We start from the raw sequence: 12,642 nt of genomic DNA, 5'->3' as shown, positions 1-12,642 counted from the left end.
TGTGGGTTTGTTCTGGAACCCAGTGTTCAAAACTTTATTTTGAGATAAAACATTCGTTCCACCCTACAGAGGAACGTACCAAATGTTTTAGTTTTTTGACGTAAACTATGTCAGTCCGACCTTCGTTACAGAATGCTTGTGCGAAGAAGTCAGACAAGTCGTGGAAGTTCTCCCCTTGCGCGAATGTCTGTCAAACTTTCTCCTGAGAGAGGAGGATCCAGGTCCGACTTCTGAACCTGCGTTCCTCGAGTAGATGGAACCATTTTACCCCTTTTCAGGGAATGAAATCTAGGTGGAAGCTCAACCGCGTGCTCACTGTTACATCCCAAAATGTGCTCTGAACACTTGTCCTAGAGATTTCGCTAGAAGAACTCGTTCTGGAATCGTTAAATTACGCCACAGCAGTGCTGTGAGATATTATGGGATTAGGGAAGATGTGAACATCTGGACAAGGATCCTCTGCAACTACGAGAGGCCTAAGAACCTCCGGAACTGATCTAACAGTGTCGCATTGCCAACCATATGTAGGTATGAAGCAAAGGTCAAGTGGGAAGCGGGCCTAGCCCCGCCAGTCGTAGAGACTGCCTTTCCAAATGGAAATCAGAGATTTAGTTTCCAAATTTCTTTTGATAATTCCGCCAGGTGGGAGCCAGTTAAGTCATTGACTTGCGACCGTAGGTAATGCATACCCGTAGCGGATACCTGTCTCCCACCTGAGTGGACTTTAGGGGGAAGAGTCATGCGAAAATAGTAGGTGGAACAGATGTCATATTCTGTTCCTGCCCCTCCTTTCCCGAAAAAAAGGCGGGGACCTCGGGACCTTACCGTTATCCGGCCCCTAGGGTCAAGAAAAGAGCATCCCTACCAATCGAACATTTATATACATATATAAAATTCTAACAGAGGTCCTGCATACTTTCCAATAGTACTGGAAACCCATGCACCCACAATAGGTGGCCTGAAGACAGTTTTACTGGCCGAGTATATAAATGGGAGTGTAGGCTCAAGTATGCGGCCAGCCTGTTCTTTCAGTGAAGCTGAACCAGGGACGGGTCAGGTAATAGTAATCTGATAATCTGGACACAGCGGTGTGCACCACAGGAGAAATCTCCCAATATGTCTTATCCTTTTCAGGACACGGCTAAGCCGTGAAAATACCCTTAAGAATCAGGACTTATGTGCCTGGGATTTTCCAGGTGTGTTCAAACATAGCATCAGAAATAGGGGATGTTATCACAGGCTTCGTATTTATAGTAAAATAAACTCTTACCTCCTGTACAGGAGTGTAACAGCGATTTCTAACTCTTCCCCGAAGTTTGCATCATAGTTTGAATACACTTTGCTAGGATAGCATTCTGTCTACAGATCCCCTCTCACGTTCCCCGTGTGGACATCTGACGACTTGCATTATACGTGTAAAAGCACGCTTCGAGGGACATGAGGGGTCTGAAGAAGTTTTCAGATTGTATAAATATATAATTCAACTGAGAAATTATAAACTTAACTTCTCTAAATCCTCGTCATGGGGACCAGGAGACACGACACCGTCCTGTCTTACTGACATGAAGCAATAGCTGAATTACATTCTGCATTGACTGACGTATATATATATTTTCCTTATAGACATGAAATACTGTAATGTTACACATACACAGATACACAGTTTGTATACTGATTTATCAGATTAATAGGACAGGAATTCATACAGTCCACATCCTCTGATATACTCTTTAGACTGATAATGAGAACTTTCACCCTCATACCAAGACGGTCTGCAACATTTACCTCAGAGAACAATCAGATCAATACAGAAGTATGAACGAGCCACATACCAGCGCTACTAGAAACTTTTTTTATAACCTTCTACTGAATTAAGTAATACATTAACATCATCCCAAAATACATCCCCCTATACTTATAACACCCTGTTACCAGTGAGTTATGAGCAGCGGTGCAAGTATGCGGGTACGGGTGGGTACGGCGTACACTTAAGAATTTAGCCGTGGGTATGCCGTACCCAAACCGACGGGCCGCCGCTCCTCTTCCCTCCCTGCCTCTGCTGCTCCCCGCACCACCGCTGATGTGAGGGGAGGAGAGTGCAGCCTGCGCCTCTCCTTCCCCTCAGTCTCCGGCCGGTGCGGGTGTCTTCGTTCAAGTCAGCGCTGCCCATGAGCCAGTCAGAGCTCGCGGGACCGATTCTCCAGAAGAAGTAAGGGTCATGGATCTTTCAGCAGAAGATCCAGCAGATACGCATACCAAGCCCTCCTTGGCCAGTCCGGAGCAATGAGGATTGCCAGAACTTTTGTTCTTCTTACAAGTTGAAGAACTGTTGGAATCAGAGGAAGTGGAGGGAACACATACACTGACATGAACACCCACGGTGTTACCAGTGCGTCCACTGCCAATTCCTGCGGGTCTCTCGACCTGGAACAGTACCTCCGCAGCTTCTTGTTGAGATGGGAGGCCATCATGTCTATGTGAGGAACCCCCCACCAACCGGTTACCTCCTCGAACACCTCCAGGATAGAGGTAGTGTCTGCTGAGGAAGTCTGCTTCCCAGTTGTCTAATCCCGAAATGAAGATTGCGGACATTGCCACTGCGTGCCTTTCTGCCCAGAGGATTCTTGACACCTCCGACATTGCAGCCCTGCGCTTCATTCCGCCTTGTCGGTTTATGTAGGCCACGGTGGTCACGTTGTCCGACTGCACCTGAACAGCTCGGTCCTGTAGGTGGTGTGCTGCTTGAAGAAGGCCGTTGTACACGGCCCTTATCTCCAGGATGTTTATTGGGAGAAGAGATTCTTGATACGACACCATCCTTGGAAGGTTTCTCCCTGAGCGACTGCTCCCCAACCTCTTAGACTTTCATCCGTAGTTAGAAGAATCCAGTCCTGAACCCCGAACCTTCGGCCTTCCAGAAGGTGTGGTAGTTGTAGCCACCAGAGGAGCGAAATCCTGGCTCTTGGTGACAGACGTATCCTCTGGTGCATATTTAGGTGAAATCCCGACCACTGGTCCAAGAGAGCCATCTGAAAGGATCGAGCATGAAACCTTCCGTGCTGTAGAGCCTCGTAGGAGGCAACCATCTTCTCCAGAAGGCGGATGCACTGGTGAACCGATACCCGGGAAGGCTTCAAGACATCCCGGACCATTGTTTGAATCACCAATGCTTTCTCCACCGGTAGAAACACCCTCTGCACCTCCGTGTCGAGGATCATTCCAAGGAAAGACAGCCTCATTGTTGGCTCCAGATGAGACTTTGGAAGGTTCAGGATCCAACCGTGCTCCTTGAGCAGATGTGTCGTGAGAGCAATGGATCTTAATAACTTCTCCTTGGACGAAACCTTGATCAGGAGATCATCCAGATACGGAATTATGTTCACCCCCTGCTTGCGGAGGAGAACCATCATCTCTGCTATCACCTTGGTGAAGACCCTCGGTTGAAACAGATACTGATCGTTTAACAGTGCAAACCTGAGATAAGCCTGATGCGGCGACCAAATGGGAATGTGGAGGTACGCATCCTTGATGTCCAGGGACACCAGGAATTCCCCCTCCGTCAGTCCTGAGATGACAGCTCTCAGAGACTCCATCTTGAACTTGAAATCCCTGAGATAAAGGGTCAAAGACTTTAAACATAGAATTTGTCGGCAGATAAGAACCACTTGGCCCATCAGTCTGCCCCTTTTTTATTACATTATTTTTATCTCTAACCTTATTTGATCCATATTTCTTTGTAAGGATATCCTTATGTCCATCCCATGCATGTTTAAATAGCTCTACTGTCTTAACCTCTACCACCTCCGATGGGAGGCTATTCCAATTGTTCACTACCCTTTCTGTGAAGTAATTTTTCTGCAAATTTCCCCTGAACCTCCCCCCCTCCAGTCTCAGTGCATGTCCTCGTGTCCTATTGCTTCTCTTCATTTGGAGAATGTTTCCCTCCTGGACTTTGTTAAAACCCTTGATATATTTGAAAATTTCTATCATGTCCCCCTTTCCCTTCTCTGCTCCAAACTATACATATTGAGATTTCTTAGTCTTTCTGGGTATGTTTTGTGATGTAGGCCATGAACCATTTTAGTTGCCCTTCTTTCTAATGTATTAATATACTTTTGAAAATATGGCCTCCAGAATAGAATACAGTATTCTAGATGAGGCCGTACCAATGACCTATACAGTGGCATTATTACTTCTTTCTTTCTTTCTGCTGCTGATTCCTCTCCCAATGCAGCCAAGCATCTGACTAGCCTTCCTCAATGCTTTGTTACATTGCTTACCTGCCTTTAAGTCATCTGAAATAGTGACTCCTAGATCCCTTTCCTCCTCAGTAGTTTCCAGTATAGTGCTATTAATACTATATTTAGCCCTTGAATTTTTGAGACCCAAGTGCATGATATTGCATTTTTTGGCATTAAACTGCAATTGCCACACTCTTGACCATTCCTCTAGTCTACCTAGATCCTCAATCATTTGTTTTACCCCACCTGGTGTGTCTACCCTATTGCATACCTTTGTGTCATATGCAAAAAGGCATACTTTCCCTTTAATGCCATTTGCAATGTCACCAATAAAGATATTAAAAAGCACTGGTCCAAGTACAGATCCCTGGGGTACTCCACTGGTAACATTTCTCTCCTGTGAATGCACTCCATTTACCACAACTCTCTGTTTTCTATCCTTCAACCAAGATCTTATCCATTCAATAATCCTAATATTTAATCCCAAACTTTTATGTTTATTTAGCAGTCTGCGATGTGGAACAGTGTCAAAAGCCTTACTAAAGTCTAGATAAACTATATCCATGGCTCCACCTTTATCCATCACTTTAGTCACACAGTCAAAAAAGTCAATAAGATTTGTTTGACATGATCTCCCCCCAGTGAATCCATTGTTTGGGATCCTGTAAATTGCTGGATTTGAGATAATCTACAACTCTTTCTTTTGAGAGTGTTTCCATCAATTTCCCTACTACTGATGTAAGACTCACTGGTCTGTAGTTGTTTGCCTCTTCCTTGCTTCCACTTTTGTGCAGTGGGACTATGTTCGCTCTTTTCCAGTCCTCAGGAATTACTCCTGTAGCTAATGACTGGTTGAATAATTCTGTCAATGGTGCTACCAGCACCTCTAAGTTCTTTTAGTATCCTTGGATGTATCCCATCTGGCCCCATAAATTTGTCCACTTTCAGCTTTGAGAGTTCTGTTAGGACCTTCTCCTCTGTAAATGTACTTGTTTAATTTTCCTGAACATCCCTGCAACTTAACTGTGGCCCCTTCCCCTCTCTTTCAGTAGTAAATACTGAGCAGAAATAATTATTAAGATGATCTGCTACTAAATTGTCTCCCTCAACAAAACTACCAGTGTCTGACTTTAGTTTTATTATTCCGCCTTTTTTTACTTTTTTATTGAAGTTTTCCAGAGAAAAACAAAAACATTAAATACAGAACAAAACCAGAACATCAAACAAAACAAAGAAAAGGGTACAGGAAGAATACTGTAAATAATACAATCTGTGTCACAGTGTCACATAGAAGAAAATAATAAGTGTCTCGACAAAATCTCAAATTTACATACTAAGCCTCAATCAGGTATTCCACCTATCCCACTTGCTAAAGTAATGGGGCAGGGTCCCTCTAGACCTATGCGTAAACCTCTCATGTCCTGACACCTCATTCACCAGAGCTCGCCAATTGTACACATTAGGGGAAGAGGTAGCAAACCAGTTACGCGCTATAAACACCTTAGCTAAGGTAATCAGGTAAAGAACATATTTGTATAATGCCGGGCAGTAGGATTCCTCTAAGTCTAGCTGTTATGATTCCTGTACTCCAGACCGGAGGAGATCTTATGGCAGGGATCTGAGTACAGGAAAAATATGCTGGTTGTGGGAGCTGGAGAGCCTAGTAACCCCTGGCGCCCTAACTCCGTTGTCTCGCCCGTGTTATCAGAAATCCCCTGCGAGACTATGGTTGCTTGAGCCCATGGCAGCCGCGTTCGAAGGGCGGATTATGTCTGCCCAACCCCGATGCCCCCGCAGGTCTTAATGGGAGACAAGGGGAAATCCGAGACAGGGTGATAACAAGGGGCCCTCTGACTAAGCAACCAGGCCAGGGGTTACAAGCTAACTAACTAAATCAAAAGGTATGTGCGGACTAGCCGCCAGGGAAAAGGACAACCAAAGATCCACTGATCCGACACTCCTATCCGGCACCGCTGGACACCAGAGTGGATCTGTGGAAGCGGAATCCTCCGCAAAAGCTCCAGAACACAATTAAACAAAATAATAAACAGTAGCGGACAAGCCGCAACACACGGCTGCGCCGCGACTCATAAACACCACCAGATGTTAAAGGTGCTCGGTCAGACTCCAGGAACAGATGGTAACTTCCGAGTACAGGATCTCTGAGGACAGGAACAACCGAATAGACCGGGACTGGGAACTCTCTGCAGCAGACACAGGCAAACAGGAAGCTATCACCGGCGTCTGTGAGAAGCCCAGGAAGTGTTCTTAACAGAGAGTCTTCCAATCAGCTGTTTGGAGGCTGATTGGATTAAATGCCATGCAGCTGACAAGCTGCATGGCCAGGGAAACAGATGAGTGATAATTACAACATGCCGTGCAGCTGCATGCTACACAGCCAGGAAACCAGTGATAATATAAACTTAGACCCAGCAACGGGGAACACGGTCCGACAGTGGCGTCCCCGTTGCTAGGCGCCGGCCGCACTGACGAGCGGACCCTCGGCGCCTAACACTAGCGCAAACATACACAGTGTAGGAGAAAGGGGGGGCAGCGTAGGTTCAGTAAGCAGAATGTCCGACCAGACTGCTTCCCAAAAGGCATATACAGTGGGGCACAGCCATAGTAATGCCAAAAGGCAGCTTCAGGGGCACCACATCTTGGGCAGGTAGTACCAGGCCGTAGCCCTGCCCTACATAAAGAAACTGGAGTTCTATACGTCCTATGCAAAACAAAGAAATAAACATGCTGGTACTCGACACACTGAGTACAACACCTGGAGCCACTGGTCATCTGTAAGTGGGCCAATGTCTTGCTCCCATTTAAGTTTAAGTTGGTCGAATATATTCGGGCAGATGTGGGCATTGAGACTACCGTATAAAATAGAAACATGGTGTCTTGTACCAAAATTCATAACCATGTCTTTAATCAGAGAATCAGAAATGTACGGGGGCGAGGTCCCAAACTGTGTCCGTACCGCATGGAAGAGATGTAGATAGCGGTAAAAGGATCTATTGGATATTTCAAGCTCCTCCTGCAGTTGTGTGAAGGATTTGAAAACACCGTTATCATATAGTTGTGAGACTGTGGTAAGGCCCGCCCCAATCCATGTTGTCCTGTGAGAGCTGCAATAACTCCCTATACGCTGGGTTGAACCAAAGTGGCATGTCAGAGTCTGTACCTTGCCATGCATAATAGGAGTGAGCTTGGCGCCATACAAGTAGCGACTGACGGAGTAAAGGAGGAAGACCAGCAGTAGAAGAGGCAGAGAGAAGGAACTGACAGGGGAGAAGTGAGACCCCACATACTCGGCAAAAGAATCTCTCAAACGTGGGACTATCCCTACTGAGAATCCAATTAGACAAATGTGCCAGTTGAGCAGCTAGATAATAGGCCCGGAGATTGGGAAAGCCCAAACCCCCATCCAATTTATCCTTAACCAGAGCCAAACAAAAGAGGAAAGCACACTATCAATGCTAGTAAAAACTTTCTTGGGGATATAGGTAGGAGAGTGCTGCAATAGATAAAGATACTTTGGTTGTGTCACCATCTTGATCATGGTTAATGCGACCCGTGACAGTAAGGGGAAGCTTCTTCCATACATGAATCCGTCGCTTCAGATCCACCGTGACCTGGTCAATGTTTTGATGTACAAAAGACTTAACATTAGGAGTGATCCAGACACCAAGATACTGAAAGCGAAGGGTCCAGGCCAAGGAGGACACAACTGGCAACGGGTCAGGAAGAATACCAGATATGGGAAAGACATTAGATTTATTCCAGTTGATAGTCAGGCCGGAATAAAGGCCAAATGTATCAACAATATCCAGAAGGGAGGACAGGGAAACATCAGGGTCTCTGAGGAACAAGAGCATGTCATCGGCATATAATGCGACAACATCCTCATGGCCGTCAATAGTGATGGCCCTAACAGAAGGGGACGCTCTGATGAGACACGCCAATGGTTCCACAGCCAGGGCAAACAGGGCAGGGGACAGTGGGCAGCCCTGTCTAGTACCACGGGACAAAGCAAATGGGGACATCACATAGCCATTGACACATATTCGAGCCACGGGGGAGGAATATAGTAATTGTACCCAGCGTATGAATTTGAGGCCAAAAGCAAACCGTCTAAGGACTTCCCACAAATACTCCCACTCCACAGAGTCGAAGGCCTTGGCAGCATCCAAGGAAACCACCACAGCCTCCGACTTGGGCTGGTCCCCCATCTGCAGGTGACAAAACAGTCGCCTCAAATTTTGGAGAGTGGACTTGCCTGGCATAAATCCTGTCTGATCATCGTGAATGATCGAAGTGATAACACTATTGAGTCTAAGTGCCAGGATTTTGGCCAAGATCTTGACATCAGTAGGTAGCAATGAGATTGGGCAGTAGGATTCTGGGGCCGTAGGGTCTTTACCTGGTTTGAGGATCACCACAATAATAGCTTCAGACATAGAGGGAGGCAAACGAGCACCCTCCAACAAGGCATTAAAGAGAGTCAAAAGATAAGGGACAAAGTATGCACGATTTTGTCTATAGACTTCAACCGGTATACCGTCGCTACCCGGGGCCTTTTTATTAGGGAAGGAGGCAATAGCAGCCTCAACCTCCTCCGGAGTGATATTAGCATCTAAAATATCTACAGATTGTTGGGATAGCTGCGGCAGGGTAATGCATGAGATATTGCTGTAGCTGAGTGGAGGTATAAGTGACTCTAGAGGCATACAACGAGGAATAAAAGGACTGGAAGACCTGAGCAATTTCAGGAGTGGCATATACCATTTCACCCTGGGTATCACAGATCTGCTGAATGGAACCCCCAGTCCTCTCCCTCCGAGCCAGAAAAGCCAAGTAACTACCCCCCGTGTCCGATTGTGAATAGAGGGTGTGCTGGGAGAAAAGTAATTTGCGCCTTAATTTATCAAGTAAGTGGTCAGACCAGGCTTTCCTGGCCAAATCCCACCTTACTCGATCCCCAAGGGTCTTAGTAGTAAGGTAAACCGACTTGGATTGGGAACAGGCAAGCTCCAGGTGCACCTCCTCCTCCCTACTAGACTTCTTGACAGTTGCTATTTGTCTTATGAAGGAGCCCCATAGTGAAGCCTTAAATGCGTCATGCTTAACCAGTTGATCAGAACAGGACGCATTATGAACCCCAAAATCGCTCCATTCACGAGTCAAGGCTTCATGGTCAGTCAGCAAGGTCAACCAAAAGGGATTCAATTTCCACAGTTTAGCCCCACAAACAGGCACAGAATCTAGGGCCACCAGCAAGGGTGAGTGTTCCGAGATTCCCCTCTGTAGGTACTGGACATCTAGTATTCTAGCAGTGAGATCAGGGGAAACGAGGGCCAAATCTATTCTCGAGAACGTGTGAAAGCTGGCCGAGCATTGGAGTTGTTTGGGGTGTCTCAACCTCCAAACATCCAGGAGTCCAAGCTAGGAAACCAGCCTCGCAAACGGTGTGGGGGACGGGGAAGCAGAGGGTAGTGAAGGGGGAAGCTCAGCCTATCGATCTAAAAGTTTATCTAAAACATTATTGAAGTCTCCGATGCAAAGGACCGGCGCTGAGGGAGAAGTAGCAATAAAAGACATTGCCTGTCGGAGTACTTCATTATTGTAGGGGGGGGGGATATAAACAGCAAGCATGTGCAAAAGTGTACGGTTAACATACGCCCTAAGGAATACATACCTGCCATATTGGTCAATTTGGCTATGAACTAAATGGAAATTAACCGACTTCCGCACCAAAATTGAAACCCCCCTGGAGTTAGCAGAGAAGGTGGAATGATAGGAGAGACCAACCCAGGGTTTCCTGAGAGCCAAGGTTCTAGTACCAACCAAGTGCGCTTTGGAGAGGAATATGACATCTGCCTTATACTTCCTCACCTGAGATAAAACCAGAGCCCGCTTGATGCGGTCGTTCAGGCCCCTCACATTCCAGCCGAGTATGCGGAGTCCATTAACCCCTGCAGCCATGAGTATAAGAGAGAAAGGACAGAAGGAGAAAAGAAGCAAGGGGCGAATATGGAGAGGCAGGAGAAGAGAGAAATCCAAGGCAAGCAAGGCACGTAACAGAGAGGAACCCAGAGTGTAGAGGAGGAAGGAGCAAAGGGACCGCTATGGCCCCCTGCCAGCAAACAGGCAGAGCATCCGGAGACCAGAAGGCATGTATAAGAAAAATCATGGACACATTGCAGGTCAGGAAAAAAATAAGATTTTACTCACCGGTAAATCTATTTTTCGTAGTCCGTAGTGGATGCTGGGGACTCCATAAGGACCATGGGGAATAGCGGCTCCGAGACTGGGCACAACTAAAGAAAGCTTTAGGACTACCTGGTGTGCACTGGCTCCTCCCTCTATGACCCTCCTCCAGACCTCAGTTAGGACACTGTGCCCGGAAGAGCTGACACAAGAAGGAAAGTATTTGGAATCCCGGGTAAGACTCATACCAGCCACACCAATCACACCGTATAACTCGTGATACTATACCCAGTTAACAGTATGAAATATTAAGGGAGCCTCGTAACAGATGGCTCAACAATAACCCTTTAGATAAACAATAACTATATACAAGCATTGCAGACAATCCGCACTTGGGATGGGCGCCCAGCATCCACTACGGACTACGAGAAATAGATTTACCGGTGAGTAAAATCTTATTTTCTCTAACGTCCTAAGTGGATGCTGGGGACTCCGTAAGGACCATGGGGATTATACCAAAGCTCCCAAACGGGCGGGAGAGTGCGGATGACTCTGCAGCACCGAATGAGCGAACTCTAGGTCCTCCTCAGCCAGGGTATCAAACTTGTAGAATTTAGCAAATGTGTTTGACCCCGACCAAGTAGCTGCTCGGCAAAGTTGTAAAGCCGAGACCCCTCGGGCAGCCGCCCAAGAAGAGCCCACCTTCCTCGTGGAATGGGCTTTTACCGATCTAGAATGCGGCAATCCAGCCGCAGAATGTGCAAGCTGAATCGTACTACAGATCCAGCGAGCAATAGTCTGCTTTAAAGCAGGAGCACCCAGCTTGTTGGGTGCATACAGGATAAATAGCGAGTCAGTTTTCCTGACACTAGCTGTCCTGGAAACATACATTTTCATGGCCCTGACTACGTCCAGCAACTTGGAGTCCTCCAAGTCTTTAGTAGCCGCAGGCACCCCAATAGGTTGGTTCAAATGAAAAGCTGACACCACGTTAGGAAGAAATTGGGGACGAGTCCTCAATTCCGCCCTATCCATATGGAAAATCAGATAAGGGCTTTTACAAGACAAAGCCGCCAATTCTAACACACGCCTGGCCGAAGCCAAGGCCAACAGCATGACCACTTTCCACGTGAGATATTTTAGTTCCACGGTTTTAAGTGGTTCAAACCAATGTGACTTTAGGAAATCCAACACCACGTTGAGATCCCAAGGTGCCACTGGAGGCACAAAAGGGGGCTGAATATGCAGCACTCCCTTAACAAATGTCTGAACTTCAGGTAGTGAAGCCAGTTCTTTTTGGAAGAAAATCGATTGAGCCGAAATCTGGACCTTAATGGACCCCAATTTTAGGCCCACAGTCACCCCTGACTGTAGGAAGTGCAGAAAATGGCCCAGCTGAAATTCCTCCGTTGGGGCCTTCCTGGCCTCACACCACGCAACATATTTCGCCATATGCGGTGATAATGGTTTGCGGTCACTTCTTTCCTAGCTTTAATCAGCATAGGGATGACTTCCTCCGGAATGCCCTTTTCCTTCAGGATCCGGCGTTCAACTGCCATGCCGTCAAACGCAGCCGCGGTAAGTCTTGGAACAGACAGGGCCCCTGCTGCAGCAGGTCCTGTCTGAGCGGCAGAGGCCATGGGTCCTCTGAGATCATTTCTTGAAGTTCTGGGTACCAAGCTCTTCTTGGCCAATCCAGGACAATGAGTATAGTTCTTACTCCTATTCTTCTTCTTATCCTCAGTACCTTGTGTATGAGAGGAAGAGGAGGGAACACATAAACAGACTGGTACACCCACGGTGTCACTAGAGCGTCCACAGCTATTGCCTGAGGGACTCTCTACCTGGCGCAATATCTTTCTAGCTTTTTGTTGAGGCGGGACGCCATCATGTCCACCTGTGGCCGTTCCCAACGGTTTACAATCAGCTGAAAGACTTCTGGATGAAGTCCCCACTCTCCCGGGTGGAGGTCGTGCCTGCTGAGGAAGTCTGCTTCCCAGTTGTCCACTCCCGGAATGAACACTGCTGACAGTGCTAACACGTGATTTTCCGCCCATCGGAGAATCCTTGTGGCTTCTGCCATCGCCATCCTGCTTCTTGTGCCGCCCTGTCGGTTTACATGGGCGACCGCCATGATGTAGTCTGACTGGATCAGTACCGGCTGGTTTTGAAGCAGGGGTCTTGCCTGACTTAG

General features: G+C 47.1%; 2 protein-coding genes across 2 annotated transcripts in view; one reads left to right on the top strand and one right to left on the bottom strand.

Moving 5' to 3' along the window:
- Positions 1–12,642, top strand: part of LOC134984750 (zinc finger protein 420-like) — a 197,600-nt gene that overhangs the window by 95,362 nt on the left and 89,596 nt on the right. The gene's annotated exons all lie outside the window — the stretch shown is intronic.
- LOC134984756 (zinc finger protein 436-like) overlaps positions 1–12,642 on the bottom strand; it is a 55,972-nt gene that overhangs the window by 5,582 nt on the left and 37,748 nt on the right. The gene's annotated exons all lie outside the window — the stretch shown is intronic.

This window comes from Pseudophryne corroboree (assembly GCF_028390025.1).
Source record: "Pseudophryne corroboree isolate aPseCor3 chromosome 3 unlocalized genomic scaffold, aPseCor3.hap2 SUPER_3_unloc_8, whole genome shotgun sequence".
NCBI lineage: Eukaryota > Metazoa > Chordata > Amphibia > Anura > Myobatrachidae > Pseudophryne > Pseudophryne corroboree.
Note: the sequence above shows the minus strand (reverse complement) of the source record. Positions and strands in the feature narration are given on the sequence as shown.